Source organism: Hibiscus syriacus, unplaced genomic scaffold (assembly GCF_006381635.1).
Source record: "Hibiscus syriacus cultivar Baekdansim isolate YM2019G1 unplaced genomic scaffold, ASM638163v2 tig00003398_pilon, whole genome shotgun sequence".
In the NCBI taxonomy this organism is placed as follows: domain Eukaryota; kingdom Viridiplantae; phylum Streptophyta; class Magnoliopsida; order Malvales; family Malvaceae; genus Hibiscus; species Hibiscus syriacus.
In genome coordinates, this window is record NW_024061969.1 from 414,105 (window position 1) to 431,336 (window position 17,232).

Consider the following 17,232-nt stretch of genomic DNA (forward strand, 5'->3'; position numbering starts at 1 on the left):
TAGGTAAAAACATTGGGATTCAAAGAGGAAAAAGGAGCATCGAACAAGAAGAATTAGTAGTAAAAGTGAAAGAAGAGAGCCACAGACAAGGAATCCAAAAGAGAAAAAATAAAATAAAAATCAGAGCATGCTCTTTCCATAACAACAGAACCATGAACAGCAACACCCACGGAGAAGGTGGTCAGCCTAAGAAAGAAAGCCTTGATTCCAGATTCAGCCAAACCCTCAGAAGTGTCCAAGAGTAACTCCTTTTTAACTATATTCCCTCTTTCTTTCTCTGTTTTCTATTTTCTCTTTGTTTTGAATCTGGATTCTCCTACTTGTGTTTTTTTTTTCTGCCATTGGATTTAGATACCCTTTTGAGAAATATGTTCGGATCTTTCGAATTTAAATTCCAGTTATCCAGTCACGTGGAAGAATTTTCCTTTTCGAGGAGAAACTTTGATTTCCCACAACTTTTGATTTATTTTTATTGGGCTTAAATTGTTGGATTTTGCACTTAGATTTAAGGACCCTTTTGATAATTCAATTTAGATCCCTCAAGCTCTTCTTGATTGCACAAGCCCAGTCTCTATTTATCATAGAAGATGGTTCTCTTGTGTTTAAGATCTTTCCCCCCTCTGAATCCCTTTATTTTGGTTTATGTTATTAGTTGATTATGGGATTGTGTTTGGAGAAGCATAGGAATTTCTAGGATTAAAATGAGGTTATTCCATATCATTTAGCTATGTGTTTATAAAGGATGTTACTATGTGTTTTGATGTGCTGACTAAAGAGTTTGGATTTCTTGATACAATCTGGCTAAAGATCAATGATAACATGGCTGCAATGTTGATCTGCTTAATGAAATTTCTCCTGAGTGTAAACCATAAAGAGGATGAACAAAAACAATTTCCTCTTTAGTAAGGTTGGCTTGTCTTGTTATCTCACTATGTTAGGTCCTCCATGTGGCTTTTATGAGTTTTAGGAAATTATTGTTGTTTTCTGCCTTTTATTTTGAATGGAAATGCAATTACTGTGTTTACCATTTTTGTCTATTTCGAACCATGAATAAGTACTAGTCCAATGTTATGTCTGTGTTCACCCAATTTTTGTTTATTTCATGAGGTTACTTATCTCAAATTATTGTGTTAAGTGCAACTAATAATTTTCTATTGTGCCTTTTATTAAGGTTACTTAAGGGTCGCAGCATTCCTGGTAAAGTATTATTTACCAGAAGGTCGGAATCATCGGGCAATTCAGGCTTACAGAAACAATATCAAAGAAGTTATTCTCAAAATGACGCCAGCAGAAGTAATGATGTGGAAAAATACATCCAGGTGATATTGAGAGTGAATATATACTGTGTCGAATAGTTATTCTATTACTACAGTACCAAAATAATTATCGTATCAATAGTGCGTTTTTTTAATTCTTCAAAAGTCACTAATATTGTTAATCAGAAAACTTTCGTTACATATAGGGAGGGGTCAGAAATACAGATATCTCAGATATTGATATAACTGTTAATCAGTTAAGATCTTCAGCCTCGAACATTGAGCATGCTGCTAGAGAAGTCAAGTCTGCAATGGGTGCAAGATCTACAGATTCTGCAAGGCTTTTGAAGTTCACTAAAGCGCTCTCAGGGCAAATGGTCGTAATAGGTACTATGTCTATTTCGTTGATGATTTATCTATTAATTACAGTCTATTTTACTCTTCTGAAACTTGTACCAGGTGTTACCGGAGCCATTCTAAAAATGTTATATAAGTAGGCTTTACGAGCTGCTTTGTCTAGCCCAAAAATAGAGCTTTTAAATCAATTTTCTTCTGAATTTTTTTTCTATTTGATTTTTGGTATAGTGCTTGTATAGTAGAAAACCCAATTCAGAAGTTTCTGCCTGCTTGTTTGTTGTCAATTGGAGATCGCATGGTGACCTTAAGATATATAAAGTTTGTGGTAGCATGTTGATAGTAACATATGTGTAGTTTTGTACAAGTTAATGAAAACTTTAGGCCCGCCTGTAATATATTATGCTAAATCTAAATATGTATGAGCTCCTAAAGTGCACTCTCCTTTCTTTTGGAAGTTTTGAACCATTATGGTGTTTATATTGCTAAAACATGCTTAAAACTGTTCCCTTTCTTGAAACAGTCACAACAATTTATACTGTGAACAAATCTGGTTCCTGATGCATTTAAACAATTAAACTCAGGCATTACTAGTACCAATAAGATATGAAATTACATATCTTCAATCATGTTTGAAAGAAACAAAATACTGCTTTGGTGTTTATATTTCCCATTAGTTTTTATGCTTTTCAAGTTTGGGTCGGGTGCTGGAAAGGACTGAGATTCGGGAGAGAAGAGAGATTCAAATCAATAGTGGAGGCGGCTCAAAGAAAGCAACAGTGAGGTGGGAAATGGAATTAAGATTAGAGGTTTTCATAACCCTAGCTTTTTCTGACAGATTTCCTAAATCCTAATCACGGCAGCTTTAGACAGACTAGAGGTTTTCATAACCCTACCCCACATTTAGAGAACTCCATCTTCTTTCTTGTCTGTTCAGCCCTAAGTCTATTGATTTACTGCTGCTACAAAACCACCCCATTATCTGAAGATAGTAGGCCGCTTTTAGTGTCAGATGTTTCCTTTTTAGGAATAGGTTTTAGTTTGTCATTCCAGTATGCAATGTCTCCTAAGATTGATGGTTTTGTATTTGTTTTATAGTCTTTTTAGCTTTTTATTCCAATTGGTGAAACCAATCAGGCCGCTGTTTAGAGCATGCATCGAAGAACTTATATGTCTAATATTTTTTATTCAGGCTTAACAAATGAGTTATTTAAGGGACATGGTTATTTTTATTAAATTTTGGTTGCTTGATTGAAATTAAAGTATGAACTGACAACAGGGATATGCACCACCAAATTCAGATAGAAGTGAGGGAGTCATGAGGAGGAAACGCATTGAATATCTGGATTGTGTTGCTCAATTTTATGACATTCCAGATACTGAACGTTCAGATGATGAGATCAATATGCTTCGCTAGGTACCTTTAGCTCATACTGAATTCAAATTTTAGTCTTCTATGCCCAATTATCAACAATTGCCCTTATCCTGTTTGTTAGATTGCTGTTGATTGTCCTAGAACTGTACCTGATGTTGCCTTCTTTCAGCAACCACAAATTCAGAAATCCTTGGAGCGCATTCTTTATACATGGTAAGGTATTATTTACATTGGTGAATTCAAATTTATTGATGGCTTCTTATAACACTAACGTTTGCAATTAAGATGCTGAGATATCATGCTTTGTTTTGGAGTAATGTTTTTTTTCCCAACTTCATGTATAGGGCCATTCGGCATCCTGCAAGTGGATATGTGCAGGGGATAAATGATCTAGTTACACCCTTTCTGGTTGTGTTCTTATCAGAGTACTTGGTCAATGTCTGATATATCTTCGGCAAATATCTCCAACATAGAAGCCGACTGTTATTGGTGCTTGTCACAGTTGCTCGATGGCATGCAAGACCATTACACTTTTTCTCAACCAGGAATTCAGAGGCTTGTATTCAAGCTGAAGGAATTGGTTCGGTGAATTGACGGTAAACTTTTTAGGGTCAGTCAGCTCTCTCCCTGGCATTCTTTTTTATTCATGAATTCAACCAGCTTTTTCTTCATGTAGGAAGTTTAAGCCTTCATTTTTGTGCATATATTTTAGTGATTGTTATATAGAGAGCTAAAGCTCACAAGAGTTTGCTACGTATAAGTTTTTTCTTCATGTAGGAAATTTAAGCCTTCATTTCCCAATTTTCTTACTGATATAGAGGGGGAAAACGTTTTAGTATTGACATTTTCTTGTGCACGTCTTTATGTCGTGTGCTTCTTTTATTTACTTAAAATCTGTTACCTGGACTTGGTATGAGTGCCAGATACGTGTCTGTTTGACATGCAAATCTTCAGATCTTTTATTTTTTTTTAAGTTTTTCCTTATCCACGTCCGTGGATGCATCAGATGCTAGTACTTCATGAAAGATGAAGAGTTGGAATAACATAACTTAAAATTTTGTTTCCTTTTTGTATGCTCGAATTTCTTTCTCATGTTAACCACTTTGTTTTTTTAACTTGTACAAGAACCTGTTTCTAGACATGTGGAGGACCAAGGACTTGAATTTCTTCAATTTGCTTTTCGCTGGTTCAACTGTCTACTGATACGCGAGGTAAAAGTTTAATCCTACCATCCGATCCATTACTTAAATGTCCAAGTATCCTGCATTTTGCTACTTTTTATGTTTGATTGACAAACTGGTCATACTTTTAATTTTTCTTGTGACTTATTTAACTTTAATTATTTTGGTTTAACAGATTCCTTTTAATCTAGTTACCCGTCTATGGGATACGTATCTTGCTGAAGGTGATGCACTCCCTGATTTTCTTGTGTACACTGTACATATTTGCCAGTTTTCTTTTAACGGTGAGCTGTGCTTCAACTTCCTTTCTACTAATATAATCCACTTCATCTTAGACTGCATGCATTTCTGGAATCTTTAGGAGATATAGCTTCAGTAATTGTTCAAATGAAAAGATGCGTCTTCTTTTTCTTCTTCACTTATGCCTTTTCTTGCTCGAAAGAAAATGAATGACTATTTCTTTGGTTGAAAACATAATGAATGTCGAAAGTGAAGGCGTTGGACTTGAATCAGTGACATTGAGACTGAAAGCAAGCATCTTGTACGGCTTTCTTCAGGTGTATAAGAACTTGATTTATCTCCAACAGAGTCTATTTAAATGGATTGATGCTTGTTTTGCAGGGTTTCTATGACTGCATTCTTTTTGTTCTTTTCTTTGGGTTGTTAGGATTATGAATTTGTTGATTACAGAAGGTAATCGATGATGAAATTGTTTGAAAATTTCAGTGGTCGGACAATCTTAGGAAGCTTGATTTCCAGGAATTGGTGATGTTCCTTCAACACCTTCCAACACACAACTGGACATATCAAGAACTTGTGCTATCCAAGGCATATATGTGGCACAGTATGTTTAACAACTCTCCCAGTCACTTGGCTACCTAAACCTTTTACTAATTTATATTTTGTTTTGTTGATAAAAAAAGGTGAGGAATTAATGCTCTAGAGGCGTAGAAATGTTATTTCTTGTATTTTGGCGTGTAATTTCTTATACCAAACAAGCTCTGCTTTGTACATCTACCTTCAACCAAAGGGCACTTGTATAACTAGTTGCATATTGAGAAAGGTTTTTAAGTAAAAGTTGACCATTCTACTCATTGAGTAGTCTTAATTGTAAAAATTAAGTGATCATTTTATGAGTTTTTATTATTGAGGGGCGAATATCTTATAATTGAAGAATTATATAAATATTTTATCATTAAGTAAAAAGAGTTGATTGCATCATATATCCTTCAATTATGATTCTCATTCTAAATTGATCTATAAACTTTTTAAATATTCTAATTTAATCTCTAAAGTATGACTATTATTCTAGATTGATCTTCAATCTTTTGAACATTTTAGTTTATTCCCCAAATTGTGATCTTCATTTCAAATTTGTTCCCAAACTTTTTGATCATTTTAATTTCATCCAAATTTCTATGTATATACTAATTATATCCCTTGTTAATAAAATCACTTGGCCAAATTATATTATTATATGTCTGAAAAATAAATTAAATAGTGGTTGAAATTAATTACATAATTGGATGAATTTGGGGATGAAATTGGATGATTCAAAAGTTTGGAGACCAATTTAGAATGAGAGTTATACTTTTGAGGATGAAATTAGAATGTTCAAAAGTTGAAGGATTAATTTAGAATGAGAGTCAAAGTTTAGGGATAAAATTCAAATGTTTAAAGTTTAAGGATCGATTTGAAATGAGAGTTATAGTTTGGGGATATATGATGCAATTAACTCTTAAATAAAAAAATAATTTTTTTAAAAAATGAAAAACACATTCGGGAGATTACACGTCTACACTTTCTAGACCTGCCTGTTGAAGTAAAAAAAAAAAAAAGGGATGCCGGGCTAAGCCATCAGTTGATTGGTATGTTAGTAAAAAACCCAGATGGTTCTCGCCTGATGTCTCGAATTTTCTTCTTCTTATATAATCGAACGTTTGGTCAGTTGCAGCCAAAAAGTAGAAAGCAATGGGGAGTTCAGGGTGGAAATTGGAGGATCATCCAAAGCTTCCAAAGGGTAAGAACATCGCCGTCGCCGTTCTGGATGGGTGGGGAGAGAACAAACCCGATCAATACAATTGCATCTATCTTGCTCAAACTCCCACCATGGATTCCCTCAAACAGGTTCTTTTTCTTTTAAGAATTCAATGTCAAAATATTGGATTTTCTCAGATTTATTCGCTTTGGCTAATCTTGTTCCCGAAGTTGAAATTTTATTTATTTATTTAAGTTTGAGATTGTTCTTTCCCGCTCCCCGGCTTCCTGCTTGTTTCCTGCTTGTTTCCTGCTTCTATATAAACAATAGCTTAGCCTTAAAGCACGTTCCAAGTTGGTATTCAATTTTTACTCCATCAATAAGTATATTTTAGGTTAACTATCTAAATATTCACTCAATATGTAGGGTGTTAACGTTTTGGTAAGAGATTTTTTAAATTAGTCATTTTAACCTATAAAGAGCACTTAACAGTTTGATCATTTGAATTTTAAATACTATATCTCCGATTTATTAAAATGGTCCCTTATTTATTTTTTTAATTTTTTAATTTTAACTCTTTATTATTGATAAAATTATAAAAAAATATATATTTTAAAAATTTTAAATCAAACTATTTCTCATTGAATTATACTATCTCTCCTATTTTACTCACCGCTTTCAATTTTTCTAATTTACTCATTGAACTTTTAAGTTGCTCTTGTTTTGATATCTCTGAATTATTTTATTATTATTTATGTATGACATGACCTTTTTATCATTATTTAATTTAAAATAATTGAAAATATAAAATAAAAATAAAAGGATATCAGACGCCGACTACCGTCGAACACCGTAGATGATAGTTGTTCGGTTACAAATTTCATAGGTCTTGTTCGTCTCCACTTCCTAAGTCCAAATCTGGTGATTGTTTCACAAAAAAAGGTCAAAAAATTCATGAATCTCGACTAAAACGTTTTAGTTTTCTCATTTTCGATCTTAAATTCGTAGACTTAATAGTAAATTCCGACAAAATAGGGGTGGATTTGGACTCAGAGTGTCGTGACGAACTGACTCATAAAATTTGAGACTGAACGAGCACCATCTACGGTGTTCGACAACATTCGACGATGGCATCCAACCACCACATATTTTTATTTTATATTAAATAATAATAAAAAAATGTCACATCATATAAATATAATAAAATAATTCAGAGTGATTAAAACATGAGCAATTCGAAAGTTCAATGAGTAAATTAAAAAAATTAAAAGTATAGTTGGTAAAATAGAAGAGATGTATAATTTACTAAGGAATAATGTAATTTATCCTTTGAAAAATATATTTTTATAAAATTTAATTTTTTTTAAATATTTAATATATGTGTGCTCACAGTTTAATAAAATTAAGTACAATTTTAATGAGACAGAGGAAGTATTAACGTTTTAATCATTCATTTTTTTAAAATTAATACTGACCTCAAATTTTATATTAAGAGATGAACTTCTAAAATTTTAGATGGAGAATGGAGAGGAGATGAAAATAGATTACCGATAGAAAATAATGAATTTAAAATTTTTAAGGTGTTCGCTCCCCTGAATCAATCCCTATTAAAAACTGAACTATTTTTATGAAAAATTTAAAACTAATTTATTATTTATATTTTAATAATATTTTAGATTTATTATTAATAATTTTAGAATTATTTTATCATTTATATTCTAATAATAGTTTTTAAATAAGATTATAATGATACTAATTTATTTTATATTAATAAATAATTATTTTAAATTTTTAATAAATTTTTAACAAATTTTACTAATTTAATTATTTTCACTTCTGAATTGAGTATGATAGAATTTTATATTTTTTCAGGTGTCTAATTCAATATGGTGTTATTTAACTCAATTGAGAAAGTGAGAAAAATTGAAGTATAAAATAAAAGTATAGATTCATAAGGTTATAATAGTAATTTAGTTTTATTGGTATAGTAATAATTTTAATTAAATTATTTTTAATATATTTTACTAAGATAAATAAATATTATTAGCTTTCATATATATATATATATATATATATTATATTATATATGGGTTGGGAACTTAGGATACATTGTTTTTGTTTCATAAAAGAATCATGCATGCCATAATGGCATAATGTAAGAATCATATATTTATTTATCTTTCAATTTTTTTTATTAGTCTAGAGTATGTGTTTAGAATCTTTCTTAATTATTGATAATGCATGTATGCGCTGCAGAGGAATGTTGATTACCATTTGGACGTTATTACAGTGTTTTTGTTTCATAAAAGAATCATGTATGCCATAATTTGAATGGAATTTATCATGTTGGCAGGGTGCCCCCGAGAAATGGAGATTAATCAGGGCTCATGGAACCGCTGTAGGGCTTCCAACGGACGATGACATGGGAAACAGTGAAGTTGGTCACAATGCTCTTGGTACTGGACGCATTTTCGCTCAAGGGTATGCTTCCTTTCTCGATTTTACTCTCCTTTTCTGCGTGAGTGTGCGTGCGTGCGAACCGACACTGTCCCTTTTAATGCAAATAGTATTCATTTGTAACTGCAGGGCTAAGCTTGTTGATCTTGCTCTTGCATCTTGTAAAATTTATGAGAAGGATTTAAGTATATAAATGAATCTTTTGAAAAGGGAACTCTACACCTGATCGGATTACTTAGCGATGGTGGTGTTCACTCCCGACTTGATCAGTTGCAGGTAATTTTGGTGATTCAGGACAGGCTCCTACCTTTTGGATGTTCATGATAATTCATTTCCAATATGTATGCAGTTGTTACTGAAGGGAGCTAGTGAGCATGGTGCTAAAAGGATTCGAGTTCACATTCTCACGGATGGTCGTGAAGTTGCAGATGGTTCGAGTGTAGGCTTTGTGGAGACTCTTGAGAATGACCTTGCAAATTTACGCGAGAAAGGTGTTGATGCTCGGATTGCTTCTGGTGGAGGCCGCATGTATGTCACAATGAACCTCTACGAGGTGAGAAATCGGTGTTTTATTAACCTTTTTTCGGCCCTTGACTCGAGGTGTTTATTCGCTCTTGTGAGATGATCTTTTGCAGAATGACTGGGATGTTGTGAAAAGAGGATGGGATGCTCAAGTTCTGGGTGAAGCCCCACACAAGTTCACAAATGCTGTTGAAGCTGTAAAGAAACTGAGGGAAAATGCAAATGATCAGTACTTACCTCCCTTTGTTGTTGTTGATGAAAACAACAAGGCTGTCGGTCCAATTGTAGATGGTGATGCTGTTGTTACTTTCAACTTCCGTGCAGATCGAATGGTTATGCTGGCTAAGGCACTCGAATACCAAGATTTTGACAAATTCGATCGTGTACGATACCCTAAAATCCGATATGCGGGTATGTTTCAGTACAATGGCGAGTTGAAGCTTCCAAGTCACTACCTTGTTTCTCCCCCCTTTATTGATAGAACATCCGGTGAATATTTGGTGCACAACGGTATCCGAATTTTTGCCTGCAGGTATGTTTAGAGCAAGTCATTATAATCCATGACTGATGTTTCTCACTTTAACAAAGAAGTGTTCCTGTATCAACAGTGAGACTGTCAAATTTGGTCATGTCACTTTCTCTGGAATGGAATTCGCTCTGGCTATTTCCATTCCCTGAATTGGAAGAATATGTGGAAATTCCTAGTGATATTGGCATTACATTCAACGTTCAACCAAAGATGAAGGCATTGGAGTTCGCGAAGAAGGCTAGAGATGCAATTTTGAGACGCAAATTCGACCACGTACGTGTGAACATACCAAATGGTGACATGGTGGGACATACAGGAGATATCCAGGCTACAATTGTGGGATGCAAGGCTGCTGATGAAGCTCTCAAGGTTTGATGACTCTAGTTCAATCTTTCATCGTTACTCGGAACTTTTAATAGAGCTTTTCTTACTCTGTTGGACTGCAGATGATCCTTGACGCCATAGAGCGAGTTGGTCGAATATTTGTGGTAACTGCTGACCATGGCAACGCGGAGGACATGGTGAAGAGGAAAAAGTCCGGGGAACCTCTATATGATAAAAATGGGGAGCTCCAAATACTCACCTCTCATACTTGTCACCCTGTAAGTTCCGACATCTTTCTTCTTGTTCTGTGGGTGTAAAGTTGAACTCAATTTGGTGATGCATATTTTGGAAATTGTGAATTAGGTGCCTATTGCAGTAGGAGGTCGGGGATTGGCAGCCGGTGTCAAGTTCCGGAGCGATGTTCTGGACGGTGGACTCGCCAACGTGGCTGCAACTGTGATGAACCTCCATGGCTTTGTAGCTCCTAGTGATTATGAGCCAACACTCATTGAAGTGGTAGACAAGTAGGTTAAACGAGAGCATGGCATTTACCAAAACAACAATTTAGAGTAGGATTATCTGGTTGCGGAAAAGAAAAGACGATTAAAAGTTAGCATTTGACCTAGTGTTGTGATCTAACAATGAAATATCATATTTCAATATTATCATTATTTTGATCGGACCAAGTAATCCTCATATATTGATAGTGGTTTGGTATGATAAATGGAAATTAAAAAAAATTACAAACAAAATATATAAATTTTACATGAAAAATCTTAAACGATAAAAATCACGAGCAAAGAAAGATAATTTTTTTTTGTGAGGGACAAATACAAGATAATTTCACAAAGGTATATGAAATCATAATTACAAATATATAATTATACGGGCACGTAAACTTTAATTTAGTTAAATTTTATTATATCATGAGAGTTATCTGACTAAGCTAGTTGCATTATAAACTTTTTGATTCATATAATAATGAAATTTAATTAATAAATTTTAACGTAAAATTTTATATTAAAAAATACGATTTTCTTTAGAGATTTTAAATTCAAATAGTTACATTTACATTTATAAAGTGTATATATATTATCTAGAAATAAAAAGATTTTGATTATTTCTTATTGTATTCCATAGTTTGAAAATAAATGCTCAAGGAGGTGCAAAATATTTTTAAGATGAATATGTATGTATTAATAATATAACTTTTTAAGACACTATCAGTAAAATAAATAATTAACCTAAAGAAATTCAGATTTAAAGTAGATTTATCCTAAAAAACACATCCGTCACGAATTATATTTACGAAAGAATAAGGTTCATAAATTGGTTGGTGGTGGAGAACAATACCAGGTGAACGCATTTGACACATCCATTAACTACTTGCAACATGAATTTTGGGGAATGATAAAAAAGTTGGTTATGACTGATGCTTTACGATGGTTTTAAGTGATTCATCTTTTCTAGTTGATATGGAGAATCACAATCGATGGTCATTTGATAATTAATCGGTATTAAAGTTTTTTGTTCTCAAAGGAATATAAGAAAAATGAATAAAAAGGGAGAATTTAAATCTGTCTCGATCTTGATAAAATAATTTTATATTTATTCTTAATATCATTGTCAAATGTAACGTCATAACAACTATCTATAAACAGGATGAATATATTTAATTTGTCAAAGTTAGTAGATCACACGAACATATCGATGATCACATAAAAATCATAATTAGTCAGAGAATATAAAATAGTAGATACTTCGAAGAATAAGATATGAAATTATATTTTTGGCCACTATCACTGTACTCTCCATAAACCCATATCGGAGAAGAGCATGATGAGAATTATATATTTACATCTATATTTAGGTGGGGATTTTTTTTCTGATTAATTTGGGGTAAATACAATATATTATATGTTCAAAGATAAATTTCAATCATTTGACATTAAAAACTTACACCCCTGAGTTTCTTAGGGTTTGAACTTAAGACCTCAAAGAATAACAATAATTCTTTTACCACTAAGTTCACAATAAATAAAAAAATAAGGATCAAATTAAAAAAATAATAAACATTATGGATTAAATTTATCACTATACCAAAAGCCGAAACAACAGTAAAAGCATCTTTATTTTTCTGCAAAAGCGAATTTGGCCCAATTGAGAAACCCGAAGCTTATTTAATTATAAGCCAACGGAGGGGTATTTTTGTAAAAGCGGAAAAGTTACCGTTGCAACTCCTCTTCTTATAAGCAGATATGGAATTCTTCTCTTTCGAAATATATTTCAAAGAAGATAACAAACAAATCCAAAAAGCAAAGCAAAGCGCCTGAATCAGTGATTCAAAAGCAAGAAGCATCGACTCGTCAAAAACACATTGTGAGTTTATTCTCTATACCCTTTTTAAGGAGTTTTTGTTTGTGTTTAATTTCTTGATGAAGTTATTTTTTCATGAGCAATGCTTCGTTTGCTTTAATGGAAGAAGCACAGATAAGTAAGATCGGTTTTATCGGAAAGAAAACTTATCAAAGTATATATTTTATGTTTTCCAAACTTAGTCCGAGAATGCAAAGGCGATTTAAAGTATTTGTCATGGAAAAAAACACGAAAACAGGAATTTCTGTTTGGTTGTTGAGAAACGAATGGAAAAAAGGAGATAAGTTTTTTTCCAAGAATGATCTGTAAGTTTGTTGTATCCTATGTTTCTTTTCTCCCTTTCTGGGTTCACTTTTTTGGGGCTGATTTGATGATCTTGGGGCTTGTAGTTGTCGTAACCGGCTTTTGTCCGGATACGAATTTTTACTTGACGGAAAAATAATGTGAATAAATAAATGATTTTGAAAAATAATATTTTGGGAGTCGCCATTGATCTTTTTGAGTTAGGTAGGTTAAATACCTAAAAACAATCTTTTAAAATAGTTTTTAAGAAAACATAATTTAAAAGACAAACTAATCTGCGTATAACCAAAATTTTTTAGTAAAAAAGGATTCGAGGTTGATTACGTTTAGGGAAGGATTAACACCGCTATAACGCCCAAAATTGATACTCATTAATTATAAATTGTTTCTATTATTAGAAATTTCAAAATTCAAAGATATATTTAATTTATAATCCTGTTATTTCAAATTTATTACTGTAAGTTTAAGAAAATCTATTAATATATATATATATATATATATATATATATATATATATATATATATATATATAGATTTTATTTAAAAATATCAGAAAATGACTTCTAAGTGCTTTAAGACAGCTCTTTTCTTAATATTCAAAAAATAAATAAATATTAATAAACATTTATCTAAAAATAATTAAAAATAGATTAATATATATATTTTATAAAAGTAAGATATTTATTTAAAAATATCAAAAAATAAACATCCAGTTATTTTAAGACTGTTATTTCTTAATATTGAAAAATAAATATATATTAAAATATGATTATTTTTCCTAAAAGTGATTTATATAAAATTAAATTTATAAATAGGATTTTAATAGAAAACAAATAAAATAAATAAATAAATATTTATAAGACTAAATAATAATAATAACAATAATAATAATAATAATAATAATAATAAAATATATTAAAAATTTGACTAAGTAATAATGATAATAATAATAATAATATTAATAAAATATATTGAAAATAAACATATTAAAATATATTTAAATAATAACTAAAATAAATGAAATTAAAATTATAATATTGAAATATAAACAGTAATAAAACTTGTAATTAAATGAAAGTAGTGGTTAAATTGTAACATATAAAACTTAAATACCCTAATTAGTAATTAATCATTTAAACTTATAAGGGCTAAACATGCTATTTTACCAATTATTAATTTAGTGACTAAAATAAACTTATATAAAATTTGGACATCAAATTAAAATATACTATTCGGGGTTAAGATATTAATTAATAAAATTATAAGGGCTAAATTGCTTATTTTACCTTAAATATATAAACATATATATATGGTGATTAAGTTATAATAAAACAAAATTAAAAGAAAGAATTAAAATGTATAAAATTTGATTTTAGTGACGAAATTGCAAAGTTACAAAAGTATGAGTATTACGGAAAGGGTTTGCCCATAAGAGAAATTACAGAAATACCCTCCTCCAAAACAACGTCGTTTAGGAGAGGGTATTTAAACCCTTTAGCCGGCCCTCTTGGGCCATTCTTTCTTCATTTTTCATTTCCTCTCTCTCTAAAAGAAAGAGATGAAATTCTCTATGCCATTTCTCTAAAACGGAGAGAGACCAAAGGCCGGCAACTGTGTTCCGGCACCGACCATCACCACCAGCCACCGCTTACGGTGGCCGGAACTCCCAAATTACCCTAGAACGTAGGTTTTGATCTCCTAAGGCTGAATACTGCCTTTGTTTTCCTTAAATCCCCTTAGATTTCCGTAGATCTAGGAAAATCGAAGCTTTTACCTCGGTTGAAACAATGTCTCCGGCGATGATTGGGCTCTCCTCGGTGGTAAGTCCCTCTTTCTCGCTCTGTTTTCTCTTAGTTTTTGGTTTCTGTTGATGTTGTGTGGTTATGTTTGCTTGTTTCTAGTTCGTGCTTTGTTGGTCTCTGTCACCCTCTGTTCTTCGTCATTTTTGTTCTCTCCGTTCTTGCCCCCTCTTTTTTCTTTGCAGGAGATGGTGGCTTTTATAGCCACTCCGGTGACTCACCCCTAGAGCATCGACGTGTGTGGCTCCATGGCTATTCTGGATGCTTCGCGAGGCCGACATCGTGGCACTGGAGTATCAGCAATGGCTTCTGGAAGCAGCGGCGGCCACGTGGTTGCCCTTGGGTATCATACCCTAGGGTTTTCATCTGGTGCATCTGGGGACCGTTGGATCTAATTAAATCTAATGGTTGATAGAAATGGATGTTGCTAGAATGAGGCATAAACCCTAATCTGGTTTAGGATTGTTATTGGGCTTGGGTTTCTGTTTCTCCTGTTGGGCCTCCGGGATTTGTAATTGGGCTGGTCCGGTTTTGGGCCTGTAATGTAAATAATAATAATAATAATAATAATATTAATATTAATATTAATAATAATATAATTATAAAATAATAATAATAATAAAATAATAATAATAATAATAATATAAAAGTAAATGGATGAAAAAATTAGTATCTTCAACTGCCCCTCTTTGCTCATTATTGTGTTAACCAGATAGGGCAAAGATGAAAAGATAATAAGTTTTTTTATCCATTACTTGATTATGATGGCATTGTTGAACAAGTTCTTCTTTGGGATTAGTTCTTCTCATTATGAACTTTTCCACTGGGGATGAAAATTCATCTTCTTCTGTGATGTAATCTAACAAAAAGTTGAACAAGTTCTTCTCATTATGAACTTCTTCTTCGTCAGATGAGTTCTTCTTATTATGAACCCCTTCTGGAAATGTTGATTTTCAAAAGAAGGGTTGTTAATTCAACTTTAATATGTGATGAATTAAGGCAAGGTTGAACAAATTCTTCTCATTATGAACTTCTTCTCCTTCTTCAGATGAGTTCTTCTCATTATGAACACTTCTGGAAATATTGATGCTGATCTATCTCCTTCTGCGATAGAGTTATGCAAAGGTTGAACAAGTTCTTCTTATTATGAACTTCTTCTTCCTTCTTCAGATGAGTTCTTCTCATTATGAACTCTAACTGGCAATGCTGATCCATCGGGTGATAAATTAAAGCAAAAGGTTGAACAAGTTCGTCTCATTATGAACTTCTTCTTCCTCTGTAGATAAGTTCTTCTCATTATGAACTTTCTCTAGAAATGTTGATCCATCGAATGATGAAGTCGATAAAAGGTTGAACAAATTCTTCTCATTATGAATTTCTTCTTCATTCTTCAGATGAGTTTTTCTCATTATGAACTCTAACTGGCAATGCTGATCCATTGAGTAATGGATTCAAATCTTTGAAATTCCTGTCAAATATTCAACATGGATAAAATGAATGAAAATGCCCCTATTTTGCAAATGTCTAAATATGATGCATGAATGTTAAGTTCATCTTTATTTGACTTCAAAGTGGCAAACTCGGTCTTCATTGGAATAGTAATCTTTGTGTCTTCTTTGCTTCATTTGCATTAAAGTCTCAGAAGAAAATGTTTCATTTGTGGGACTTTGGCTGTAATCAGAATTATGACCTTGATGCCCCGTTTTGTATTGGATAAAACCAACTTTCTTTGCTTGGACATGTGTAGAAATCCAATAAAGCTTTCATCGTTGAAAAGAGAATCTATCATCTTTGAAGAGAGAATCTATCATCTTTGAAGAATGTAGATATAGATATGCCTAACTCAGTAGGGATTAATTAGGAGAGTAGAGTCTGTTCTGATTTGACTCTTGAAACACATCATAAGGAGGATTTATCCTAATTCCTTTCATGTCTCCACATCTAATCATATCTCGAACAAAGCCATTCAGACCATATCATGTTGAGATGTTTAACAACAACCTATTGTTCAATCTCAGTTTGATCCACTAGTTTCTTGTTGTTAAAATTTCAGATCCCCTTATGTGGAAAGAAATCTTCATCATATCTCACTTCAAAGCTTGGTGTTGAAGAAGACAAACTTCATTTCAGATCAATAAATGGAAACACCATATGATCACAACGTTGGTTCAGCCCCATAATTACTGGTTCGTAAAACATTTGACAACACATTCATCATCTCATGTGGTTTCTACTCAGATACTAGTAAAACATTTGACAACACATTCATCCTTTCCTGTGGTTTCTGCCCAGATGTTTGTAAAACATTTGACAACATATTCATCATCTCATATGGTTTCTACTCAGATGCTAGTAAAACATTTGTCAACACATTCATCCTTTCCTGTGGTTTCTACCCAGATGTTTGTAAAATATTTGACAATACATTTATCCAGTTGTGGCTTCTGTACAGATTTTTGGTCAATAAATCTCTTCACATAGTGTTCAAAGCTTTTGTATGACGTCACAAGACCACTTGAGAACAATATTCAGTGGGAATACAAGTGAGATATTGGCGTGTTTCATGACCAAAAAGTTGGTCAAATTTACAAAATATGCTAGTGTCGAGTTGAATAAGAGATACCAACTGATCTTGATACCATCTTAACCAAGGCAAGTGTGATATCGATCACGTTTTCTCCCATAATGAGCATTGTAGAAAGTAGAAACACATTAATTATAGGATCCATGTACAAAAGAAGGTTCATGGAATTCTTACTGCTGGAGATGAAAGAACAT

The 17,232-nt window shown here is 32.4% G+C and overlaps 2 pseudogenes; both read left to right on the top strand.

The window, feature by feature from the left end:
* Positions 1-5,242, top strand: LOC120175942 (annotated as a pseudogene).
* Positions 5,243-6,137: 895 nt separating this feature from the next.
* On the top strand, positions 6,138-10,569 carry LOC120176588 (annotated as a pseudogene).
* The last annotated feature ends 6,663 nt before the right edge of the window (positions 10,570-17,232 follow it).